Below are 19,947 nucleotides of genomic sequence, written 5' to 3'. Positions count from 1 at the left end.
GAATGATTGTTAGCTCAAAATCATTTTAAAATAACTTTAGGGAAAATTCTTCATACTAGATGGGCAGACGCAGACTTCCATCCATCAAGCGGCAGCTGCCCTCCCGGCCCCGTAAGGTCGTCCATGCCTCCGACCTGTAAGTGACTCACTGTGCCATATCTATTAGCAACGCTGCCACAGAAAGCTTCCACACCACTCTGCACATAGGCCACTGTTCCACGCTAACCCCACGTAACCACACGCACTTCCCAGTGGCGAGGAGGGAGCAAGCGGAAGGCCATAAAAGAACACACTAAAACTGTACCATCTCCTGCTCTTCAGTCACATTACAGTAAGCACTCTGGGATCCACCCCGTTCTCCTCGTGGCCCAGAGCAGCTGCTACCGGCCGCTGAGACCTTTCCCAGGGAGCCCACTCCCTCACTCCAGGCAGCAACAAGCAGTCAGAGGGGGCAGACACAAAATGCACGCCCCACGGTGGTTCTAGGCATTTTCCAGTTCAGGCAGGTTAAACCGTGAAGCAAGAAGGCAGGAAACTTTGACCACTCTATACTTTGCAGCCATCAGAATTCCTGAGGATCTACTATGTGACAGATACTACTGAGAGTACAAGGAAGGCAACAGTGAACAAAGTCTAAGTCCCTCCCCTCATGAAACCTACCCACTCACGGGAGAGGCAGACGAGCAGGTGCACGCAGCACACAGACCAGGTGTGCCCTCTGTGGAGGCTGCACGCTGCAGAGGTCAACTCGCGGAAACAGGCCGGCCCCGGAACTACACAATAAACCAGCGACACCTCCACAAGAAGCCGTGGAAAAGGGGCAGAAGGAATCAGAACTCAGAATTGCTAAAAAAAAAAACACCTAAAATATCCAGTTTAAAACAAAAAGTTACAAAGCATGCCAATAAACAGGAGAGTAGCCCTGGCCGGTTGGCTCAGCGGTAGAGCGTCGGCCTAGCGTGCGGAGGACCCGGGTTCGATTCCCGGCCAGGGCACATAGGAGAAGCGCCCATTTGCTTCTCCACCCCTCCGCCGCGCTTTCCTCTCTGTCTCTCTCTTCCCCTCCCGCAGCCAAGGCTCCATTGGAGCAAAGATGGCCCGGGCGCTGGGCATGGCTCTGTGGCCTCTGCCTCAGGCGCTAGAGTGGCTCTGGTCGCAATATGGCGACGCCCAGGATGGGCAGAGCATCGCCCCCTGGGGGGCAGAGCACCGCCCCTGGTGGGTGTGCCGGGTGGATCCCGGTCGGGCGCATGCGGGAGTCTGTCTGACTGTCTCTCCCTGTTTCCAGCTTCAGAAAAATGAAAAAGAAAAAAAAAAAAAAAGAAACAGGAGAGTATGACCCAATACACAAAGGGAAAAAAGCAGGCAACTGAAACTGTCCTTCAGGGAGCCCAGAGGTCAGCTTTAGCAGACAGAACACCAGAACAGCTATTAGAAACATGTTCAAAGATGTCCAAACAACTAAATGAAACAATGCTTAAAAATTGAAAAGTCCAACTCTGCAGTTTCACAAGATAGGACACCTCCAAATCTGCCCCCGCGCAGCTGGTGAGAAGCCACGACTCCCAGCTGCTCCCGGGGCTCCGCTTGGCATGCCCAGCCGCTTGCCGACAACGTGCTGAGTGGTGCTGTGGAGAGCGAGTCCGGAGGCTGGGTGTCTGCCACCCAGGGGAGGGGAGCCACTGAACGGTTCCGTGGAGGAAAAGGGCACAATGACAAAGGGTCCTACCACTTCCAGGTCATCAGAGCCGCAAAGAAAAAACACATGTCAGTAACCCAGGAGAATGCGTTATCTCACTAAGTACTCCCTCTGAAACTCAAGTTCTGTATGAAAAAATACTGTAATAATAAAAAAAAAAACCTATCTTTATCTACAGATGATATGACTGTACATATAGAATATCCTAGGGGACTTCCAGTCAAGGCAGCAGAGTCGAGATGCATAATGGACTACTTCAGAGTAAAACACTGTAATATCTACAATTTTATATATATAAGTCAAACATGGCAAAATATTTCATTGTTAAACCTCAGTAGTAAACATATAGAGATCCATTATATTCTTCTCTCTGCCTTCCTGTATCGTTAATTTTCTTCATAATAAGTTTTACATTGCCCTTATAAAAAAAGAAACCCACTAAAAAAGTAAAGAACAAAGAGTACCTCAAAGGCTGCAGGATAGAAGATGAATAAACAAAAATCATCTGTATTTCTATGTACTAGCATGAATATTCAGAATATAAAGTTAAGTATTATATTTACCGCACTATCAGAATACTAGGGTTAGATATAACAAGGGAAAACCCCCCCCCAAAAAAATGTTTAAAGATACTAAAGACATAAATAGAAAAATAGCCTGTTTATAAGTTATAAGATAATAACGTCAAAATGGCAACATTCCCCAAACTGACAGAACACAATCCTTAACAAAATCTTACAGAAATCTGTAAGCTAATGCTAAAACTCACATGGAAATTCAAAGTAGCCAGAACAGCCAAAATTTAATCTTTGAAAAAGAACAAGGTGGAATCCAAAACTTAAATGCTAACCACAGAGTATAAAGAATTTCAGGAAGAGTCTAGTGAAAGGTAGAGGCCAGTTCTGGAATCTTCTGAGTCTTCTTAGACCAAATAGTAACTTACGGCCTTGAAGGCTGAGGGAAAGAAGGGAAGGATGGAGCTTCTGAGCAGTGACACCACGTGGCTGGAACAAGCACCAAAGCTGAGGTGCTCCGTCAGGAAACCACCAGCCACCACACCAGGAGGGCAGGCTGGGGGTGAGGCGATCAGGTCAGGTGTCTAAGGCCCCAAACTCTAACAGTCAGATTGTCGTGGCCTTTGGGGCTGGGCAAGGAACTAAAGCTGTATTCCAATCTACACAAATACAACACAGAAAAGTGTACACAGAGTATAACCAACTCGAGACAGCTGAAACTGGAGGCAGGGCAGTAAGATAAAAATAGCTGCTGATGCTTTACTCCTAGACCGAGGCGGGCAGGCGTGAGGTGGGGGCAGCAGCTGGGGCCCAGCGCCTGATGGCGAGACGGTGGCTACAGTGGCAGCTGTTCCTCCAGTCCTTCTTAATAACTGAAACTTTCCACTTAAAACAGTGAGGACCCTCTCTGAGTCCTGAACAGAATAAAGTCACAAGTTAGCACAGTGGCGGGGAAAGATGGGAAAATATTTGGTGCCTTCCCTAAGACGGGATGGCCGGTCAGCGGCTGGCTGGCGGAAAAGAGAGGAAGACAACTCTTGAAAACAAAGGGTTTAAGATGCCCGGAGTCATCCAAACATCCAAACTACGAAATACTGCGAGGGGTCCGAGCTAGAAGCACACACATTGGAGTCATAATGAGATGAAGGATGAGTACCCAGAGAGAAGATGCAGTAAATCTTCAAGATCAAGTTCAAGGACAGAAACCATTGAAGGGAAACCCCTGCGAGACCGAGAGGAGGCCAGGCCCGTCAGAGGTCCAGGATGGACCTGGAAAGGGCTAGGGGAGGAGGAGCCACATCAGAGGTCCAGGAAGGACCTGGAAAGGGCTAGGGGAGGAGGAGCCACATCAGAGGTCCAGGAAGGACCTGGAAAGGGCTAGGGGAGGAGGAGCCACGGAGAAGGGTTCGCTAGTGTCAAACGCACCGAGATGCACCCGCCACGTGCAAATAAGACACTTCATTTTTTTTAATGTTTTAGATAAACTAAGTAAAATAAACCTTTGGCCAACTGCTTCTTACTTGCGGAAGTGAGTATGGAAAATCTAGAAAACAAGGAAACCAGTCCTAGGTACTTATGTCGCGACATCTTAGAATGAGCATCACCTTTCAGAAAGTAAACTTGGACAATCAACCTGTTCATCCTTTCTGTCATAGTTTCTAGGTCCCCAACCTAGTGTAAGAAGGCCTCCTCCACCCTAGGCTAAGCTAATGGTCACTTACATTTTTCATAGTATTTGCATAATTTTCATATTTAGGTATTGACCTAAACTTCAATCAATATGAAGTTTATTTACCTACACTGTGTAAGGGAGAAAGCTAACTTTTTCTTTCAAATAAACTGCCTGAAAACATTTATTAAATCACCATGTTCTCAACCAAAATGTCACCTTCAGCAAGTTCTCACTCATACTTAGATCTGTTTCTGGACACTGTTCCGTTTCTGGGATCTATTTGCCTGCTTCCCTGCTGATACCATATGATTCCAAACGTAGTAGATCTGTAGCAGTGCTTCTCAACTGTGACCCCTGAACCAATCGTATCAGAACTGGAGAATATTTAAAGACACATCTCTCGCCTGACCAGGCGGTGGCACAGTAGATAAACCATCGGACTGAGGCGCAGAGGACCCAAGTTTGAGGCCCTGAGGTCATGTGGGCTCATCTGGTCTGAGCACAGCTCATCAGCTTGAACCCAAGGTCGCTGACTTGAGCAAGGGGGTCACTTGATCTGCTGGAGCCCCCACCCCACTCCGTCAGGCACATATGAGAAAGCAATCAATGCACAACTAAGGTGCTGCAACAAAGATGCTTCTCATCTCTCTCCCTTCCTGTCTGTCCCTCTCTCTGTCTCTCTCTGTCACAAAAAAAAAAAAAACAAATAATGTCTCTCTCCTTCCTCACCTCCCAATATCTATAAATTGAAAACTAGTGGCAGGCTCATCTTTAAACGGCATTCGTGTGATGTTTATGTGCACCAATGGTTGACAGTTCACTGCTTTACACATCTGGTAAAACCCTCACTATCTCTACTTTTCAAAATAAGTAGATTTTAAAGATTTAACATTTCTGTGATGAAACAATTAAAAAAGCAACAGGAAAACAAGATTCAGAAAAAAAAAACACATGACAAAATATACAAAAAGTGCCTAAAAAAATCAGGCAATAAAAAGATAAACTGGGCAAAGAATTCTGTACAAAGAAGCCAACAGAGGAGCTGCGGAGGGCTAATCCACAGAGACAGTACGCTCTCTTAACTTCCGTCAGGGTTAAAATGAAGCAATGCCAGTTTCCATTCAGTAAGTCTCACAGGTTTGTGGAAGAGTGCAATACCCAGAGTCCACTGAAGCCATCTGCCAGGGTTTAAAACACACACGCTTTGCAACCCCACATTCGGAACTCTAGTCTCCAGAGAAGCAAGTACATATTAAGCACATATGAACTAGGATCCAACTATTCACTTATTCCCAAACACTGAATACAGACTTCACACCAAGTGCTCTATTTACCCGAGGACACAGTCACAGGCACGAACAAACGTGAGAGGTAATAGAACACAAATAACTATGTATCCTGTGGTAAGGGGCTAACACAGCAGGCTGAAGAGAAAGAATACAGGGGAGGAGAGGGCTGTCCTTTATGAAGTGGGAAAACAAAGGCATCTCCAGTTATAAGACAGTGAGAGGGAGCCACACGGACATCCGGGAGAAGAGCATTCCAGCTGCACCCAGGGAGAGGAAAGAGGTCGGAGAGCGCAAGCGCAGGATGGGCCCAGATGTTGAAGGGCCCTGCAGTCGGCGAGAAACGTGCTGACATGAGTGAAATCATCTGAACTGCCACGAAAGGGATGTCTCTGGCTACTGAGGACGCAAGGAGACCAGTTGGGAGCCCTTGCAGGGACTCTGATGTGAGATGACAGTGGCTCAGACCAAAGCAAAAATGAAGTAGTAGTGAGAAATGACCCAATCAGACTGCTTTCAAAGTGCGGCCTTACATCCAGTGAGAGAAAAAGAAGAATCAAAAGTGACTAAGGTTTTTGGCTTGAGACATTGAAAAAAGACAAAAGAGATGTTCCTTACGAGTAAGGGAGACTGCAGGAGAAGGAGGTTTGGGGAAAGACCACTTCTGTCTTGTGGAAGGTAGCTTTGGGAGTTCTCAGCACGTCGGTGGTCTTCACAGTCCGGCCTTGGGTCAAGTACTGGAGCTGGTCAGGTGACTTGTGCTGAGCAGGCAAGCAGACTGCCTGCCCTCTTCTGGGACAGCCCAGCATACAGACTGGGTTAGCTTTTGGTTTGCTGATGTGGGCTTAGCATGAGCGACTCCATCTTGGCCTAATCTGCTTACTCCTAGTTTTCTGCCTTTGAAATAATATTGCTGTGTCCTTCAAGCTTTGCCTTCAGACTATACTGCTTACTTCTCCTTCCTGTTAGTCATCTATTCCTGAATCAATGAATAAATCCTACAAGACCATTCAAGACTGTCATATTACTCTAAATTTTTTGCAAATGTTTCATCTTCAGAGAATCATGAAGAAGCTCTGATACTCAAATACAGGTGTCTGATAAATTTTTAAATGATATCTTTGAAATGGGTAAAGTTTTGAAGAACTCTAAGAAAAATTGATTCATAAAACTTCTAACAAAAGGAATAAGATCAATAAGGCTTAATAACATGAGAATGAATGAAGTTCTGAGGATGATTATAATTTAAATGACTTTTTATTTGAAATAGTACCGGTTCTTTAATCTTCTGTTCTCCAGGTACAAGGAAACCACGTCTCCTAAGCTACCTCTGACTCGGAGCCATCTGGTAAGTTGTATCTGTGAGCAGAACCGAAACACTTTCCTAGTTCTCCCCCCAGACCCCTCCAGAATTTGGAAACTCTCCTGAATATTCTTATTTTCACTGCAATATTGTTATTTGCCTAAGTTAAATAAGAACTCTGTACTGCACAATCCAGTGGATCTCTCATGATCCCTTTTACTGGAAAAAAAAAGAATTTTTCCTTTCTAAAACCCTAAATAGTAACACAATCTTTAAAATCCTTGAAGATTTCACCTCTGACCCCAGAGCAGTCACTTCTCTTATGAATGAAATCAGACTATACAGTTGAAAATCAAGATCATTAATCATTGTAAGTACTTCCTTTATACCACGAGTTAAAAGGTCAAGCAATTCTGGACCAGATCAATTAAAGACGTTATTAGAGGACTGAGTCACAGCCCCATCTGGATTAGACAAATTTTCAATTCACAACAAGAAAATCTGACTAAAAAATGATAGTTGAGTCTTTTTCTTTGTAAGAAAACTATTAAGGCTGTATTTATTCTAACCTCAGAAAATGAAATTTGGACCCTAAAGGTATACATTGGGAGGAAGGAAGGGAGAAAGAGAGAAAAAGAAAGAAAGGAAGGAAAACCAGCAAGTCTTTGCTGTGAATATATAAGGTCTACCGGAAAGTTCTGTCCGTTTCTATCATAACAAGTTTCGACACGTAAGCACATGTTTATTTGGCGCATGTGTGCCTCTCTATTTTTATCACTTAATGTATACATACTGACGTAGCAAATTAACTAAAACAAAGTTGATTCACTTAAGTCTTATGTGTGAAGCCATAGTGTACCCATGGCTACTGATCAAGTTCATTTACGCCACTGTAATTTTTACGAATTTCGACAAGGAAGAAATGCTACAGAAGTATGTCTGTCGCATCCACCATATTCCCTGGACTTAGCACCCTCCGACTATCACTTGTTTTTGTCCTTACAAAATTTTTTCAAGGGCAAAAAATTCAAAAATGAAGAAGATATCAAACAAGCACTGGTTCAATTTTTCGCATCAAAAGATAAAACATTTTTCAAAAACGGGATATACAAATTGCCCTCACGCAGGCAAGAAATCATTAATAATAATGGCAATTATATTATTTAATAAAGTTTATTAACGGTAAGAAAAATTTGTATTTTGTTTTATTCCAAAAATGGACAGAACTTTCCGGTAGACCTTATATTTAAATTAAAAACTGAAACCAGCTGAATAGAACCAACTAACTTTCCATAATCCTCAGTTACTCATGTAACGTTTCAACTATTTTAGTCCTTTTATTATAATAGTTGAAATAACAACAGGACTCTTGAGTCTTCTCCTCAAACCATATACAGTCCCCACACTTCCCAAACCCTGATCCAGACACATTATTTTCAATTTACTTTTATTCTATCTACTTTCTCTAGATAAAGTCCAAGCCACATGTTCTTAAAATATAACAACAACAACAAAATGCTAGGTCTTTGTATAAAATCAAATAGGAAACAGAAAAGCAGGCAAGGAAATGTATACCCTTTTCAGCTTGATACAGAATAGGACTCAGAACACATACATGCAGAAGCATACATATACATATACACATACACAGTCTATGCTATGCCACTAATTACTAAGAGACCCTGGCCAAGTCACTAAATCTTCATTTGCTCACCATTAAGGTTGATGGAATTCAACTAAATCTATTCAAGACTATATTCTACTGATGCCTAGTACTTCCAGGTCAATTTAGAAGTACTACCAATCACCAAACATTGATTTACGTAACCTGAAGAACTCATTTCTTTTTTTTATATTAGGTACTTTAACACACTTTTTTTGGGGGGAAGTCAGGGACAGGAAGAGTTCCCCTGCTTAAAAAAAAAAAAAAAAAAAAAAAAAGAGGCATAAAAACTCCCTTTAGGAACATAAAAAGAAAGCAGGTGAAAGCACTCTACATAAATCCAATACACAATGTATTTTTAATAGTACTTAAGATTTTATTTATACAAAACTATTTATACTAATATTTTTCTTTTATCTTATTTCTTACACCCTGCCGACAGATACCAATGTCAGTTCAACTGTCCTCTTAATGAGCATTCAGGCTCCAGAGCCAAACAGACTAGGTTTGACCCTCACAGCAGCTCTACTATTTGCTAAATGCCACCTCAGGTAAATTACCTTTCTAAGCCTCAGTTTCCTTATCTGTAAAATGTGAATAACATATGTATCATAAGATTAATGGAATTAAACAGTTATACATGTAAAGAACATAATGCTTGCCTTATAATAATAAGCACCCCAATCTCTTCTATTACCTTAATCATTGTTTAATACATTGACAATTTCAGAGGTCAGAAGAGGCTGACACCATATATCCACCCATGAAGTCCCTTATAAAAGAAGAGGAAGCAAAAACAATTTAGCATCTTGTATTTGAAACTGGTGCTGCTTCACTCAGCAACCCCACTTAACTAGTCCGTTCTGGGGTATCTATCTCCCCCTGAGCTTCCGTTATATGATTACAAGTTTATTTTTAAGACAATTCATACACTAAACATACCCCATGTTAAAATGTAAATGTCCTTGGACTTTGTAACAGACCTGTTGAACCCTACTTTCTGGACCCCACTCCAGTCCCGAAGGTAGAGAACACAGGTGGAATATAACCGATTCAACTCAGACCCTCCCCAGACTTCCTAACTCTCCAGGTGTCAGTCTTGTCTCCACCCTTTGTAACGCCATACCAGGCCCTGCCCACACACAGAGTACCGAGGGGAGGTTCTGTGGTCCATTCATCTGTTCCGTCATGCGGTGTATTCCCAACCACCCCTACCCAGACAACCCCTTCCAAACACACACCCCAACACCCGCTTCAGGCTTCTGAGTCATTCTGCCCTCAGCTTCCTCACCTATGGGAAAACCTAATGCTACTCTGCTTTCTACCTGCCTTCTCAAGCCACATATCCCCCTTCTTTCTAGTAAGTCAAAAAACATGCAGTGTGAAATTCTCTATACAGAAGTAAAGCATTTTATTCAAGACTACCTCACTGAAGGAGAACAGGGGAATAGCATGTTCAGTCACCATTACGTCATCCAACTGGTAAGGCAAAAAGCCCCACTCACTGCAATCATTTGACATATTTCTCAGTATAACTAACTAGCCAAGAATTGAATGGCTTGACTATATTAAGACAATAAGAATAGGACTATTTATCCCTTATTCCAATTAGTACTTATTTATTCCAATAGTCCCTACAAAATGGCTAGTTAATAAAAGCCAACTATATAAATATTTCAGAACAGGAACTATTGGATTACATAAGGACACCTTCCTGGCTAGACGGTACTCCGGGGTCTTAGTAACTCCAATGTAATCCCGCTAAGTACTCTACTTAACACTGCATGAACCTGTCTACACAAGGCGAGTGAGCAGACGGCCGAATTTTTAAGTTAAGACTATTCCAGTTAAATTAACAATTTTACTTCCAAACTTACCATTTCCTTGCCCAGAGTAAAATAAAAATAAAATTAAAGAAAATTCAAAGGCCAGGGGCTAAATATAATTGTTTCAGACATACGAAATATTGTTAGCTAAAGTAAACGTGCTTATAATGACAGCAAATATGCATGTATGAGAAAAGATGTTTCTTTGGGCAAGTTTAGCCTTTGGGATTTTTCTTTAATTCTTACATAAATATTTTCTTTTTCCCATAAAGTCCCATTATTTTGCCACCAACAAAGCTTTTCTGAAACAAGAAATTTCAAAATCAAAGCTACTAAGACAAGGAGTTGTCTTCTTTCTCCCGTTCTCCACTTTCCAGCGGGCCCAGTTTTCTGGCCTCTGCAGCTTTTCATGTTCAAAAACTAGATTGTTTTAAAAACACAAGACACACACACACACCGTTCAGGAGCTACGAAAAATATTTGGTGTAATTCTAAGAACCTTTTCCTGTTAAGCCAAGCAAACCCACAGCCGTCCTATCTCCTTCCAAACTTCTAACACAAATGGAAATACTCTGAATAATTTCTTTCTATGCCATGGCTATATGCAGTCAAGACTTTCTGCTCCCATCTGAATGTGGGGCACTGGGTCATCGAGGTGAGCAAGTAAGTCCTGAGGCCATTTAACTTTCTATTCAACTTTCTATTTTAATGTGAATTACAAGTATCATGAACAGAATATGCTTTTGTTTAATGAATATAATTGAACATTAAGAAAAAAATAAGAGAATAAGCTTACTGACTTACTGTGACCTCTAACAAACTTAAAACACGACATAATAATTATGATAATGAGTCTAAATTTATTCATACACAATTCTATTTGTTAATTTGTCTATTTTTAAATTCTACATAATCATTTTTAGATGAACTACTAACAGCATTAAAATAAAACTTATCAAGCCTGACCAGGTGGTGGCGCAGTGGGTAGAACGTCAGACTGGGATGCAGAGGATCCAGGTTTGAGACCCCGAGGTCGCCAGCTTGAGCAAGGGCTCATATGGTTTGAGCAAAGCTCACCAGCTTGAACCCAAGGTCACTGGCTCGAGTAAGGGGTTACTCAGTCTGCTGAAGGCTCACGGTCAAGGCACATATGAGAAAGCAATCAATAAACAACTAAGGTGTTGCAACAAAAACTGATGATTGATGCTTCTCATCTCTCTCCATTCCTATCTGTCTGTCCCTATCTATCCCTCTCTCTGACTCTCTCTCTATCTCTGTAAAAATAAAAAACTGTATCAAAATTCACTTCTCAGCCCTGGACAGTTGGTTCAGTGGTAGAGCGTTGGCCTGGAATATGGAAGTCCTACGTTTGATTCCCAGTCCAGGCGCACAGAAGAAGCAACCATCTGCTTCTCCACTGCTCCCCCTTTTTCTCTCTCTTTCTCTCTCTTTTCACCTCCCACAGCCATGGCTCTGTTTGAGCAAGTTGGCCCCCGGTGCTGAGGATAGCTCCATGGCCTCTCCTCAGGCACTTATATAGCTCTGTTGCTGAGCAATGGGGCAGCAGCCCTAGATAGGCAGAGCATCACCCAGTAGGGAGGTTGTCAGATGGATCCAGTCGGGGTGCATGCAGGAGTCTGTCTCTGTCTTACTGCATCTCACATAATTAAAAAAAGGAAGAAAGAAAGATAAAAGATAATCACTTCTCTAGATTTTTTAAGGAGTATAAAAGACTTCCATCTAACAACTACATAAAGGACAAGCACACCTGTGAATCAGTTCGGTTTTTCCATCATTTCCTAAGTCACAGGGCTTCCAAATATGGGCAGTTCACAAATGTGAAAAGAAAGAGTTCTAAATTTTAGACTTCAAGACACGGGGTCCCTCAAACAGTCCATGAAATTCCCTTTACTCTATAATATAGGTAACCAAGATAAAACACAAATTTCTTTTCCTTTTGGATGCATGCTTGCATCTAGGCAATGATGAGAAAGTGACCTCTGTCACTTTGCCATAGTACTTTATTAACATGCACAGCCTCCCTTTCCCCCCTAAGTATATGTACTAACCTCCAAAATGACTTCACCTACTACCCCAATCTACCAGGCCCTTTATAAAGGTAATACTAATTACATCTATATAAATGCCATACCTATTGTTTAATATGCAGTAGATTATATTTACAATATCAACTCCATTGTAAATCTAAACTTTGTTGATCCATTCTTGGCTAGATTTCAAGGTTTGGGGTTTCCCTAACCCATTAATCACTAAAAGAAATTCACAGAGAAAGTACTGTGTTCCAATGTACAGTATTTACTTAGTCACTTCACAGCACTCCTCGTTTGGCCAAGTTCATCACTCAGGAAGACGGAAAGAAACGTCTACAATCCAGTGAAGGCACATTGACGGGCAAGGCAGGTCTACTTCTCCAGCACACCGACTTCACTTACAGACGGTCATCTCGGATGTGCACAGAAATGCACGTCTGCCTTACCGAAGTGGCAAGGTGGGCAAAGATTTTGAAATGATTTCAAAAACAGAAATGTCAACAATCGTGATTCTAATAGATAAAGTAGATAAAATTACATTTATTGATTTATATTCTCAAAGCACTTTACCACCGTGGACTACTCCTTATAATAATTCTGTCCCAATTTACTTTCGCTTCTCCAAATGCTAAAAATCTTTCAGGTTGCTTGATCCTAAATTCTTGCCCCCAAATTTCACAAACTCGAATTCACTTCAGAAGGAGAGAATAAAACTGGGCTCTATTTCACCCATGACAACTATAATTTACATGCAGGATCTGCCTCAGGTTAACGAAACACCTGTTCCCCTTTCCTACCCTGAACCTGCTTCTGTTAGAATGTTCAGTTAGGAATTTAAAATAACATTCACAGTAATACAAGTCTAATTAGTGCTAAACTTTGCAAAATAAAGAGACTACTGAGTTCAAACTCTTCCAGGTACATAATGAAATTAAAATTGAGGAAAGGAAGGTAAATGATATTGCTGAATAACATAGTTTAATGTTCCAATGGGTTTGCATGGAATTAAAATGAGTATGAAAGCTACCATCTCATAACTTCATAATTTCACAATCACAAAATGGAAATGTTTTTTTTTTTAGTTTAGCCACAATTTGATTTAATACATTTTATGCCTAATATAAAATATTTTGGCCCTGGCCGGAAGCACAGAAGTCGCCAGTTCGATCCCCAGTCAGGGCACAGACAGGAGCAGATTTATGAACCCCCCCTCTTTCTCTCCCTCCCCTTCCTCTCCCTCTAAAATCAACAAAATAAACATTGTTTTAAATTATTTTAAAAATATATTGCAATTAAAACATTTTACCAGGTGACAATGGTAGGAGGTGCTAGAGTCTTCAAGATACACACCTTTATTTCAATAACCTGTCAAGATAAACACATGAAGACAAGCATTACTACTCACACTGGTTAATCAGAGCCAAACATCAACCTTTTCCTGGAGACTTTTCTACTTCCAAAACTCACAGAAAAATTTGTTGTTTTCTAAAAACACCATCTAGCACACTATCAAATGACATTTTATCATGCAGCTTTTCACCAAAAGGAGAATAGTATGTATCAATACACACCTATTAGAATGGCCACCTGACCAGGCAGTGGTGCAGTGGATAGAGCGTTGGACTGGGATGCGGAGGACCCGGGTTCGAGACCCCCAAGGTCGCCAGCTTGAGTGCGGGCTCATCTGGTTTGAGCAAAGCTCATCAGCTTGGACCCAAGGTCGCTGGCTCGAGCAAGGGGTTACTCGGTCTGCTGTAGCCCCACGGTCAAGATACATATGAGAAAGCAATCAATGAACAGCTAAGGTGTCACAACGAAAAACTGATGATTGATGCTTCTCATCTCTCTCCGTTCCTGTCTGTCCCTCTCTCTGACTCTCTCTCTCTCTGTCAAAAAAATAAGTAAATAAATAAATAAAAAGTGACCAGTAGAATGGCCAAACTCCGCAACACAAATGTAACAGCCCAAATGCTGGCAAGAAGGCAGAACAACAGAAACTCTCCTTCACTGCTGGTGGGAATGTAAAATGGTGCGACCACTTCTGAAGACAGTCTGGCAGTGTTTTAGACTAAACATACCCTCACCATATGACCCAGCAATTGAGCTCTTTGAAATTTACCCAAATGAGTCAAAAATTTCCTCCAGGAAACACTGCACACTAATGTGCACAGCAGCTTTATTCATAATTACCAAAACATAACAATAACCAAGATGTCCTTGAGTAGGTGACTGGATAAACCCTGTACACGCAGACAATGCCAAGAAGAAATGAGCTATCAAGTCATGAAAACACACAGAGGAACCTTAAACGCAGACTACTAGTGAAAGAAGTCAATCTGAAAAGGCTACACACTGTATATTTCAACTATAGGACATCCTGGAAAAGGCAAGGTGACTGAGAACATGGAGACAGCCAAAGGCTGCCAAGGCGAAGGGGAAACTGAGATAAATCGGCGGAGCACAGGATTTCAAAGGCAGAGGAACTACTCTACATGATATTAAAATTAAAACGGTAGATACACATCATCACGTTTCTCAAAACCCATGGATGTACAACACCAAGAGTGAACCTGTTGTAAACTAAGGACTCTCAGTGATAAATGAATGTATACACAATGTGGACTCCCCAACGGTAATAAATGTACATAGGCCTCCGGTGTGGGATGCTGATAGTGTAGGTCATGCAGACGTGAGGGCAGCAGTATCCGGGAAACTTCAATCTTCTGCTCAGTCTTACTGTGAACCTGACACTGCTCTCAAAAAATAAAGTCTGCTGCAGGAAGACAAGATGGCGCTGGAGTAGGAGGACATACCAACATCCACTTCCCAGAACCAAAGTGGATTACAAAATAATTTTAAGAAGTATCATCTGGGCCCTGGCCGATTGGCTCAGCGGTAGAGCATCAGCCTGGTGTGCAGGAGTCCCGGGTTCGATTCCCGGCTAGGGCACACAGGAGAAGCGCCCATCTGCTTTGCCACCCCGCCCCCTCTCCTTCCTCTCTGTCTCTCTCTTCCCCTCCCGCAGCCGAGGCTCCATTGGAGCAAAGATGGCCCAGGCACTGAGGATAGCTCTGTGGCCTCTGCCTCAGGTGCTAGAATGGCATTGGGTGCAATAGAGCAACGCCCCGGAGTGGTAGAGCATCGCCCCCTGGTGGGCAGAGCCTCACCCCTGGTGGGCGTGCTGGGTGGATCCCGGTTGGGCGCATGCGGGAGTCTGTCTGACTGCCTCCCCATTTCCAGCTTCAGAAAAATGAAAAAAAAAAAAGTAGGAAAAGCAGAAATGTAGAAAGGGCTGCCCAGCTCCCCGGAGCGATCAGCAGCCAGGAGAGACTCACGTGGCGGAAGGGTGTTTAGCAGAGAGGGGAGGGTCCTGAGTCCCAGGAACAAAGCCCCAGCCTGCAGCCCCAGAGCCCAGAAGAGGCGTAGGACAGTATTTAGCTGGAAACAAGTCAGGATACTGTTTGTGAGAAAGAGTCTGATTTCTCAGACCCAGGATTCTTCTTAAAGGGACTGCGCAGAAAACCTCTCTCACAACCACTTACCCGGGGTTCCGGGGACGGGGAGAGAAGAGAGGACCAGAGTAGCAAGAAGAGAGTGTAATCTAGGAGGCACAGGGAGAAACATTTTGGGAGACAGCCACCCTAACACCTGGGACAAGTCACTCCCCAAATCTGAAATGAATATTTCCCCCCGGAAACAGCAATACCAGCAAAGGGAAGCAGGACACCAGCCAAACAAGCTCTCCCGTGGCTCTGAGAGCAGAGTTGCTTAGAAGGAGGGAGCTTTCGGGTCTACAGTAGTGAGTAGTAGGGTCTGAGCTGCAGCGCCCGCACCCACGCTGAGGACTCGCTGGAGGGCGGGTGGCGGCGGGACGTGGAGGCGTGGTTCTGTTGGCAGGAGCGGAAGCCAGGTGGCCACCCCTGGGCTCACGTGTGCACCCAAGCACATAATCACAGCCACTCCCGTGAAGGAGAGGTGGAAACCACAGCAACAGCCCCAGTGGGCAGGCACCAGCAACGCACATACCCAAAAGCCCTAGGCAGCAGCAGCAGAGGGGGTGGCGGGCCTGCAGACAGACCATACCTAGGGAATGTTGGATCCACCGGGTACGAGAACAAACGTCGGAGACTTTCAGGAGCTTAGATCATACTTTATTGGTCAAGTTTAACATGCGCAGGGGCGAACTCCCCAGATGTCCGGAGACGCCTTACTCACAGGGAGATGCAAATGAGTCGCCCCTGGAGCTCACAGCCAGGTCCTTATATATCCTAAGTAAGCAACTATTTACAGAAGCAGATGTGGCAGTTACCTATTCGCTAAGGGGGTTGCACGCAGCATAGGAACAGGGGCTGGGTTTAGCTTAGTGGCGAATTTCAAACATAAACTTCTGATAAGGGTCTCTGACCAATGGAATGCAAACGTTTGTCTTCCTTTGTGCTGATCTTCTTTGTTCTCAGCCTCACAGGGGCTCTATCAGCACCTCCCTGTTCCGGCTCCTTCAATAGTTACACTCTGGCAGTCTCAGCACACCTTCCTGAATCTAACAGGAACAGAGGCCATACCCAGTAGACTCCAGAGGCCAAAACTTTCCTTTACACAGAGAAAATACGAAGGCAACGAAATGCAACACAAATGAACCAAGAGAAATCCCCAGAAAAGGACCTGCATGAATCAGATATAACCAAATTACCAGATGCAGAGTTTAAAATAACGATTGTTAGGATGCTCAAAGATATTAGAACAACAATAGATGGTCATTACGAACACCTAAATAAAGAGATAGCAACTATAAAAAAGGACATTGAAATAATAAAAAAGAATCAGTCAGAAATGACAAATACAGTATCTGAAATAAAGAACACAATGGAAGGAATTAAAAGCAGGATGGATGAAACGGAGAATCGAATCAGCGAGTTAGAGGACACGGAAGCAGAGCAGAAAAAAGAAAAGAGACTCAAAAAGTCTGAGGAAACTCTTAGAGAGCTCTGTGACAACATGAAGAGAAATAACATCCGCATCATAGGGGTTCCTGAAGAAGAAGAGAAAGAACAAGAGATAGAGACTTTGTTCAAGCATATCATAGCTGAAAACTTCCCTCAATTAAGGCAGGAAAACATCCCTCATGTTCAGGAAGCACAGAGAACTCCATTAAAGAGAAATCCAAAGAAATCAACACCAAGACATATCATAATTAAAATACCAAAGCTAAGTGATAAAGAGAAAATATTAAGGTGCTAGACAAAAAAAGACTATCACCTACAAAGGAGCCCCCGTAAGGATGACTTCTGACTTCTCAACAGAAATACTTGAGGCCAAAAGGGAATGGCAAGAAATATTCAAAGTAATGCAGAACAAGAGCCTACAACCAAGACTACTTTATCCAGCAAGGCTATCATTTAAAATAGAAGGAGAAATAAAAAGCTTTACACACAAAAAAAAACCCTCAAGAAATTCACTACAACCAAACCAAGGCTGCAAGAGATGCTAAGGGACCAGTTGTAAACAGATCAAAGGAGAAAAAGAATATAGCAAAAGAGGAATACAGTTTTAAAGAATATAATGGCAATAAACAATTACATATCAATAATAACCTTAAATGTAAATGGATTAAATGATCCGATCAAAAGACATAGGGTAGCTGCATAGATCAGAAAACAGGACCCATACATATGCTGTCTACAAGAGACACACCTTAAATCAAAAGATGCACAAAGACTGAAGATAAAGGGATGGAAAAAAATATTTCAGGCAAATGGAAATGAAAAAAAAAGCTGGGGTAGCAATACTTATATCAGACAAAATGGACTTTAAAACAAAGACTATACTTAGAGATAAAGAAGGTCACTACATAATGATAAAGGGAACAACCCAAAAGGAAGATATAACCGTTATAAATATCTACGCACTTAATATAGGTGCACCTAAATATATAAAGCAGACTTTGATGGATTTAAAGGGCAAGATCAACAGCAATACTATAATAGTAGGGGATTTCAATACCCCATTAACATCATTAGATAGATCCTCAAGAAAGAAAATTAACAAACAGCAGACTTAAAAGACATATTAGATCAACTCGATTTAATAGATATCTTTAGAACCTTTCACCCTAAAACAGCAGAATATACATTCTTTTCAAGCGCTCATGGTACATTTTGTAGAATAGACCACATTAGGGCACAAAAGCGGTCTTAACAAATTTAAGAAGATTGAAATCATATCGAACACTTTATCTGATCACAATGGCATGAAACTAGAAATCAACCATAACAGAAAAACTGAAAAATACTCAAACACTTGGAAACTAAATAGCATGTTATTAAATAACAAATGGGTAAACAAGGAGATCAAAGAAGAAATTTTAAAAATTCCTAGAAACAAATGATAATGAGCATACATCAACTCAAATTTATGGGACACAGCAAAAGCAGTCCTGAGAGGGAAGTTCACAGCATTACAGGCATACCTCAAGAAGCTAGAAAAAGCTCAAATAAACAACTTGACCCTACATCTAAAAGAACTAGAAAAAGAACAGCAAGTAAAGCCCAGAGCTAGTAGAAGGAAGGAAATAATAAACATCAGAGCAGAAATAAATGACATAGAGGCTAAAGAAACAATACAGAGGATCAATGAAACCAGGAGCTGGTTCTTTGAAAAGGTAAACAAGATTGATGAACCTTTAACCAGACTCACCAAGAAAAAAAAATAGAGGACTCAAATAAATAAAATTAGAAATGAGAGTGGAGAAATAACAGCTGACACAACAGAAATACAAAATATTGTAAGAAAATACTATGAAGAACTATACGCCAAAAAACTAGAGAACCTAGATGAAATGGACAAATTCCTTGAAACATATATTGTTCCAAAAATTAATCTGGAAGAATCAGAAAACCTAAACAGACCGATTACAACAAATGAGATCGAAACAGTTATCAAAAACTCCCAAAAAAGAAAAGTCCTGGGCCTGATGGCTTCACAAGTGAATTCTACCAAATATTCAAAGAAGAACTAACTCCTATCCTTCTCAAGCTATTTAAAAAAATTCAAGAGGAAGGAAGACTTCCTAGCTCCTTTTATTAGGCGAGCATAATTCTAATTCCAAAACCAGGCAAAGACAACACAAAAAAAGAAAATTATAGGCCAATATCCCTGATGGATTTAGATGCAAAAATCCTCAACAAAATATTAGCAAACCGGATCCAGCAATATATGAAAAAAATCATACACCATGATCAAGTGGGATTTATCCTTGGGAGGCAAGGCTGGTACAATATTCACAAATCAATCAATGTGATTCATCACATAAACAAAAGAAAGGAGAAAAACCACATGATAATTTCAGTAGATGCAGAAAAAGCATTTGATAAAATCCAGCACCCATTCATGATCAAAACTCTCAGCAAAGTGGGAATACAGGGAACATACCTCAACATGATAAAAGCCATCTGTGACAAACCCACAGCCAACATCATACTCAATGGGCAAAAATTAAAAGCAATGCCCTTAAGATCAGGAACAAGGCAGGGGTGCCCCCTTTTACCACTCTTATTCAACATAGTTCTGAAAGTCCTAGCTACAGCAGTCAGACAAGTAGAAGAAATAAAAGGCATCCAAATTGGAAAAGAATAAGTAAAACTATCATTATTTGCAGATGATATGATATTGTATATAGAAAATCCTAAAGTCACAATCAAAAAACTACTAGACCTGATAAATGAAAGGTGGCAGGATATAAAATCAATACTCAGAAATCAGAGGCATTTTTATACACCAACAATGAACTGTCAGAAAGAGAAATTAAGGAATCAATCCCCTTTACCACTGCAACCAAAAAAATAAGTACCTAGGAATAAATTTAACCAGGGAGATTAAAGACTTGTACTCGAAAAATTATAAAACATTGATAAAAGAAATCAGGGAAGATATAAA

At 41.7% G+C, this 19,947-nt stretch overlaps 1 protein-coding gene across 6 annotated transcripts in view; it reads right to left on the bottom strand.

Moving 5' to 3' along the window:
* ACSL3 (acyl-CoA synthetase long chain family member 3) overlaps window positions 1-19,947 on the bottom strand; it is a 67,338-nt gene that overhangs the window by 29,653 nt on the left and 17,738 nt on the right. Inside the window, exons 2-3 of one of the 6 annotated variants that reach the window (XM_066344951.1) lie at window positions 13,322-13,380; window positions 12,285-12,452 (exon numbers count right to left, since the gene is read on the bottom strand). The exons of 2 other annotated variants lie outside the window; for them this stretch is intronic. The gene's annotated coding sequence lies outside the window, so the exon portion shown is untranslated. Of the gene's footprint in view, window positions 1-660; window positions 796-1,523; window positions 1,541-12,284; window positions 12,453-13,321; window positions 13,381-19,947 lie in introns of those variants that run through there. 3 more of the 6 variants (XM_066344952.1, XM_066344949.1, XM_066344953.1) reach the window with 3 other exon arrangements.

Source organism: Saccopteryx leptura, chromosome 7 (genome assembly GCF_036850995.1).
Source record: "Saccopteryx leptura isolate mSacLep1 chromosome 7, mSacLep1_pri_phased_curated, whole genome shotgun sequence".
NCBI classification, from domain to species: Eukaryota; Metazoa; Chordata; class Mammalia; order Chiroptera; family Emballonuridae; genus Saccopteryx; species Saccopteryx leptura.
The sequence above is the reverse complement of the archived record's forward strand: the minus strand, read 5'-3'. Positions and strand labels throughout refer to the sequence as shown.